The 7,527-nt window shown below is 28.5% G+C and overlaps 1 long non-coding RNA gene across 2 annotated transcripts; it reads left to right on the forward strand.

Moving 5' to 3' along the window:
* The first annotated feature begins 96 nt into the window (after positions 1-96).
* On the forward strand, positions 97-7,388 carry LOC111616477. Of its 2 annotated transcripts, none has more exons than XR_002755257.1 (4): positions 97-268; positions 2,103-2,187; positions 4,570-4,721; positions 6,994-7,388. It is a non-coding gene; the product is annotated as an uncharacterized LOC111616477 (long non-coding RNA). The 2 variants fall into 2 exon arrangements; XR_002755256.1 differs by having other exon boundaries at positions 97-259.
* The last annotated feature ends 139 nt before the right edge of the window (positions 7,389-7,527 follow it).

Genomic DNA, 7,527 nt, shown 5'->3' on the forward strand with positions numbered 1-7,527 from the left:
AGAGTGATTTTATCCACTGTTAATTAATTAATGAAAATATACTCAGTTCTATTTTGTAATACAAGTTTTTTCTTTAAATTTTTAACACGAGAACTTTGAAAATTCCACTACAGATATCAAGAAAGAAGAAGTAAAAGAGAATTATGATATAAAACAAGGTATAAAATCAGAATGTAAAGTTGTTTTGAAGAAATTGAAATTTGAAGTAAAGAGGGAAGATTGTAAAGAAGTTGTTCATCTCCCAGATGATAATGAAAAGGTATTATTAGTAAGTAATACAAATTTCAAAATATTTTACACACTTTTAGTGATATTTTAATATTTACTTAGACTTGTGAGTAGTTGAAAACGTATCTCAATAACAGTAATGTAAAATTATGCTTAAAATTTACGTGTTTTCTGTATTAAACATAATAATATGTATTATATAAAAAAATCTAACAATGAGATGCGTAACTTTCCCGATTCTTAAAAAATTGTATTTAAAGAATAACTTTTATATTATTAATCATTAGAAATAAATATTACAGAAGTAACGAAATTTTAAGATTTTGTTATATAAAAACGTTCTATACTTTTATTATTATGCAATGACATAATGCTTAATTTTGGAGGTAGAGATAAGTTTTATAAACAAGTGCAAACGGTAACAACAAACAAAATCTTGATTAAGTCCGATCCTCACTCGACATATTACACGTGATGTTTCTTTTAAAAAATTTAGCATCAATGCTCTCTATACAGAAGTTATCCTGCCAAATTTCGTTTCTTAATTTTCAATCCATTCTGAGATATTAATTCTACATAATATTTTAAATGTATCTACTTTTGTATCTATAAATTTATATTTCATATGTGTAGTTGGAGTTTAGTGTATTGTATTTGTAAAATGTATGATATTTAAGCTGTATGAGGTTAAAATGTATTTGGGACTTTTTAAGTCCCGTCAGGCCAAGCAGTAGTAGAACTCGACTCGAGATCTCCATTTTCGATGAAGTCTTTTGGAGATTCACGATGATCGAGAGATTGATTATCACAAAATAAGAAATCTGAAGTTATCTCTCATCGAAAAAATCTGGCAACGAGTTGCGTAACATTTCCGGCAAAAAAAATTGTGTGTGGCACCATCTGTTAGGAAATTTTATTCAAAAACCATTTCATATTATTAGTTGTTATAAAATGGCAAAAAGCTTAATTTTCAGATTAAAGATAAATTGTATTTTTAAAAATTTTAATATGTAATAATAAGTAAAATCTTTATATTTTTAAACATTTGTTTGGGTTGAGGAAGTCTTAAAACTTGGAGATTTCCAATAGCTGACGGACAAATTTGATAGGATTTTTATACTTTCGGTTGTTACACGCACTACAAGACACGAAAGTAAGAGAAGTTCAAAAAAGAAAAGACAATCAACGAGAAGATATTTATTGTGACATCCTCACAATGCCGGGCTGCAATTTTTGATTATATTATTTTTTTATTTAATTTAAAATATATGCCCTTCACCTGAAATTAGTAGTGGCTTCCCTTGTACGTTATACTTTCCCTGTTTATATGAGTTGTGACGTTTACGTATTTAACTTCTTTCAGAGGAAACTTTCTGAATTGAAACAACTTTACTTTCGATTTGCATCGGAAGTTCTTGTATACAAGAATTTCCGATTGCCTCTAAGCATATGTGGTTTCGGCTTTTAGCTGTCTAACTCTGTTGTCGATATTTAGAAAAAACTGTCAAACAGTAGTACAGACTAAGGAAAGTGGGTATTTATAAGTCTTTTGAAATTGCACCCCGATTCTTAATAAACTATAATTTACATATTCATATAGTATCAGCTTCATTTAATAGGGCAAGAAGTACTGATAAACTGTATACGTATATCTGCTGAAAACCTGAATTCACGTTTGGAATTCAAAATTTTTCTTTGAAAGGTGTTAAATAGATGATAGGAACTACTATAAAAAGAAAAGTAGAAAGTAGGCCATATTTTTTAAAAAACATTTAGTAAGCGTACTTTTATGCTCTACTTTAAATAATTGTTCATGTGTTTTTCTATAAAGGTGAATCTGTGTAATAATATTACGTAATATTTTATTATTTCAGATAAATATTAAAAGAGAACCAATTCCTACTAACAACACAAACGGATCCACTATTTGGAGTCATTCTGGTTATAAAATCGAAAGAGGTAAGAGGCTTAATGCTTTTAATACTACGAAAGTTTTTTGTAGTGATAAGAATAATTCGTAATACATAAATTCATCTATATATATAAAAATGAATGTATGTGTGTTGTCTGTCTGTGTGTGCCCTTCATACATTACCACACCGTTTATCCGATTGCCGTGGAACTTTGGAAAGTTGTTTAATATACTCCAGCGAAGGTTTGTGGCATAGTACGATTGCCATGAAACTTTGGAAAGTTTTTTAATACACTCCCGCGAAGTACATTTATCCTACGATAGATGGCGCGAGTTTACACGAGCATTCGAGCACTGTGTGTTCGATCCATTTCAAATTGTGAAGACCATTTCCCCCCTCCAAAAAATATCTCTATATATGCATTTGTGAACTGTTATTTACGATATTTGTAATAATTTTTGTTTAATCACTTTATTTCAACTTTTTTTTGCTANTGCTAGTATTCATATAAATGGGAATGATAACATTTGAAAAACGTTGCGAATACGTCGTGTATAATGGATAAGGAATTAAGTAGAATTCAGTATTATCAATTATGTACATTTAATTTAGTTGAGAGATTTAAAATTGTTAATTCAATTGATCGGAATCATACAACATAGAAAAGTTCAATTTATATGTTTTAGATTTCAATGAAACGAGCAATTATTTATTATGACATCGTCACAATGTCGGGTTGCAATTTTAATCATATTTCTAATGTATGTAATTTAAAATATATGGTTTTTATCTCAAATTAGTAGAGGCTTGCCTGTGTACATTATACTTTTCATATAACAATGCAGTTATGCCGGTCTTTAATTAACTGTTTTTAGGAGAAAAGATTTTAATTGAAATAATACGACTTTCAATATTCTCCAAACGTTTTTACACAGTTAATCGGGGTCTCCTGTTTTTACTATCTCCATATTACCTAGTCTTGTCTATCATCTTCGCCCGTTCTCGAGATTAAGAAAGGACTGTCACACAGACAACAGTGAGGATTTATAGGTCTTAAATTTTTTCAGATTACAACCCAATTATATGAATAAATTCCAGTTTTTTTAAAACAAATGCCGAAGAAGTCTGTTGGTATTTATTTTACTGTTTTTATCAATACATGTCTATGATATTCTGAAAATAGCGGGTTTTCCATTAATGGGTGCTGAGACTCGGATGTATTGTTACTTCTCAGGTTCTAAGTTTTTAAAGTACTAATTTTATGTATCTATAAATAAAACTCATCTGTACTTTTAACACTCAGCTTTTTATTGCATATAAATTTAGGTATTATATTTGAAACGAAGTGTGAGGGAGTGACGCAGATACTTAACACATTGTACAGTGCATCGTACATATGTCTAAATTTTCAGACGAAGTTATCAACGTCGACAAATAGAATTTTGTAGTTTTATTTGTCGACGTATTTTATGTTGTTGTGTTAACGGATGGTCAGAACGTCTAAAATGGGAAAACACCGGAATATTGAACTTTAATTAACATAACTTTATTGTAATATGTAACAACTATGAGAATATATTGTAAAATTATTGTAAATTTCTAATTCAAAATTTTTATATTCGTGATTATTTAACTCTTTAACTAAGTGTTTCTTTCTCGGCTCTTATATATAACAGAAGGGAAGTCTGCCAGCAAATAATCGTTACGAATATTTTTACATTTTTAAACTTAAGACAACTTAAAACGACGAGAAATTAAAAAAATTCGTGTACTTTTTGTATGCATAAATGTCAGCGTGTGTGGAGGGAAACGATGATTTTCTTCAACCTTTTCAAAGTTTAATAATTACTGTGCTTGTTGTCGAAAATTTCTTAAATTTAAAAGGAAGGTTTGTTTATTAATGGGATTGATGCTTTTAAGTTTTTGTAATTAAAGGTCGAGGGGCTTATAGAGATAATGCGGGTCGTATCTTCAGTAAGGTCAGATATAATGACGAGTTTATTCATTTTCTAATATACAATTTTTATAAAACACATCTTTATCCTCAAAATTAAGCATTTTTAATTTTATAATCGTTAAAAATATAAAAATATTTAAAACAAAATAACATAAGAGATGGCGCCAGCCGTAGTATTAAATGTTTCCGGAAAAGATAAGCACTCGTTGCTGGTCTGTTTAATAACGAAAACAAGTTTTTAATCGTACTTATTATAATTTGTATCTCACATCACAGCAATTCGCCGTGATTCAAAGGTAGTTTTTGGCTTGCAATCAGAAATAAATCATGTAGTGAAAGACGTTAATATTATTGTTAATATAATAAAGTATGTTAATATTGTTATCTTAATGAAAATATGTTCAGTTTTATTTTATATTTCAAATTTTTAATAGAATACTTTAACACAAGAGATTGTAAATTTCACTACAGATATTAAGAAAGAAGAAATAAAAGAGAATTGTGATGTAAAACATGGTATAAAATCAGAATGTAAACTTGATTTTAAAAAATTGAAGATTGAAGTAAAGACTGAAGATTATAAAGAAGTTTTTCATCTCCCAGATGATGATGAAAACGTATTGGTAAGTAATAGAAATTTCAAAATATTTTACAGTGAAACTTTAATATTAACATAGGTTTCTGAATGGTTGAAAATGTAGGTCAATATTAGTAATGAATATTATGCTTTGATGTTAGGTGTATTCTGTATTAAATAAAAAAAAAATGTATTATAGAAGAAAAAATCTAGTAACGAATTGTGAAAGTTTTCTGGCTGTTAAGAGATTTTATTTAAAAAATAACATCTATATTATTCATTATAATAAATAAATAAAATTGTCATTGGCGCCATGTGTTATAAAAACTTTCTATAATTTTAATTATTATAAAATGAAGAAATAGTTAAATTTAATGGTAGAAATGCATTTCACAAACTATGCTAACAACAAATACAATTTTAATGAAGTCTGATCCCACTCGAGATTTTACACGTGACCATCTTCTATCTCTTCACTCGTGGAAGTTTTATTGCCAAAATTTTATATTATTAATGTCCCTTGTAGACAATGAACACTACTAAATTTAGTTTCTTAATGTTCAATTTATTCTGAAATATTAGGCTAACTATGTGGCAAATACATGTTCAAGCACAGATATTCACTTAATTGTTTGCCATATGTTTTGGGTGTAGACAATCTCGACATCTGAAGATTTGCGAAAATTCACCATATTTCAATATTCATATTGTTATGCATACAAAACATTCCTAAAAGTAAGAAGCAAATTTCAACTTAAGTTTATATATATAAATTATACTGTTTCAAACTTTCTCAATTTTGTACTCAAATAATTTGAGTACTCCTGCTTTTTAGTGCACGATAAATTAGAGTATAAACAATGAGTTTTTATTTCAGACTCATTGGTCAGGTTCACAATGGATGTGGCCACATGTTGAGAAAGGTTGCCCGGCATACAGGCGGACCTAAGATTTACGAAACGTAGGCAAAATTTACTTTGTTGCCATTTGCAACGATGATAGCACAAAATACCAGATTTATTTATTTTTACAATACTATGAAATACTGCAATTACATAAACAGAGATTACAACAAATTAATAAACACTGCAATTTTTAATTTTATCTACTTTTAGAAGCAGTTGATTACAAATAAATAATAAAGAGGTTGCGACCAAATTTTTCATCGCTAAAACGTGAACGTCGAGCGTCGTTATCTTGTAATTTTACAAGTTTGAAAATGTCGTTTGGAACGTGAAACGTGACGAGTAGGAGTTCGGCTTAAACGTTTGCTTTTTCTCTGGTTTGGGTTGAATTTACGACGTATATTATTAAAATAATGATTGTGTAAGCATTTATGAATAACACTGTAAAGAAACAAGCGATTTTAATGCAGAAATGTTTTAATTATTAAATATTTTTGCAAGTAATGTAAAGTGCGTATACAATTTTTATATATTTTCCTGAAGAAAATGATGGCGTGAAAACAGGCTAAACGCATTGGAATTTTTCTACGGTTAAATCGTACGGTAGAAGACACGATGCTAATTTAAGTAAAAAATAATTAGTAAATCCAAATAACATTACTACTTCATTAGTAATATGTTTTCTCAATGTACAAGATGGAACATGTAGAGTCTCGCTTGTTATTTTGTTAATTTCTTTAAAAGACTAAATAATTTCTACAAAATTTTCAAAACAATTAATTTCAATACAATTTTCTAATATGTCGCTTATATACAATCACAAAAAAATGCATTTTTAATTTATAAGATTTTCGTATTTCTTTTTCGGTTGTTATGTATAACAAAGGGAAAGTAGTGACGATCGGTCAAATTTAGAAATGTAAAAAGCTTGGGGAGTCATTTTTTGACCCCCAAGATTTTTACATTTCTAAATTTAGAATTCCTTCAAATGTCAAAATAATCTTGGGTTTTATCTCTTTGTATGGATGTTAGAGTGTGGAGGTGCACGAATTTATTCACCCTGTTTGACACTTAATAACTCCTGTTTTTTTTGTTGAAAATTTCTGAAATTTTGCTGGAAAGTTTGATTATTAGTGAAATTGACGCTATTGAATTTTGCTGGTTAAAAATCAAGAAATTAAGGACATAAACACGACCCTCATTATCTCTATTAGGGTCGGACTCATTCATTCAAATTCGGTTCTTTGTTTTCTATAATAGTTAAAAATATAATATTTCATTTTAAAAACGTTTTATTAAACACACGCCACTAAAATTTGAAAACGTTGCCAGGAAAGTTGAGCAACTCGTTACTGATTTATATATTATAAGTAATTATTAGTGGTTGTCATGTATTATTTGCATATTGTTTAGCCTGTCAACAATGAATATTTCACTCCAAACGAAAATTTTAACAAGAATGAAACGAACATTAAAAGTAAGTAACATGTTTACTTAATTCAAACTTTTTATATTAGTACTATTCAGAGGGTAGCTGAAGAACTGCATTCAAGATTCAACTATTAAACATTTAACTGGGATCAGATATTTCAGAATTATACGTATCCTCCTATAACATATTAATATAACTTCTGTAGTTAATAAAAATGCTTTAGGATGATCACAATTACTAAATAACAACTCATGAGTTGTGATTTAATGATTCATGTTATCTGCTTTGTTTATGGATCCGCTAAAATAATAAAGAAAATGTATTGAATCGAAGTGAACGAGGGCCATATAACTAATTTAATAACATAAGTAAGTGAATATATGCAACGTGTTTTCTAAAACGTTGCTAATATTCTTGATAAACGTTGTACAGATCTACTGGACATACGCTAAAATTATTCAAAAAATCTGAAGAATACACCGATCTTGCCTTTCTACTTAAAATCCATAGACTTG

Source organism: Centruroides sculpturatus, unplaced genomic scaffold, assembly GCF_000671375.1.
Source record: "Centruroides sculpturatus isolate CEXI.00-Female unplaced genomic scaffold, Cexi_2.0 scaffold3314, whole genome shotgun sequence".
NCBI lineage: Eukaryota > Metazoa > Arthropoda > Arachnida > Scorpiones > Buthidae > Centruroides > Centruroides sculpturatus.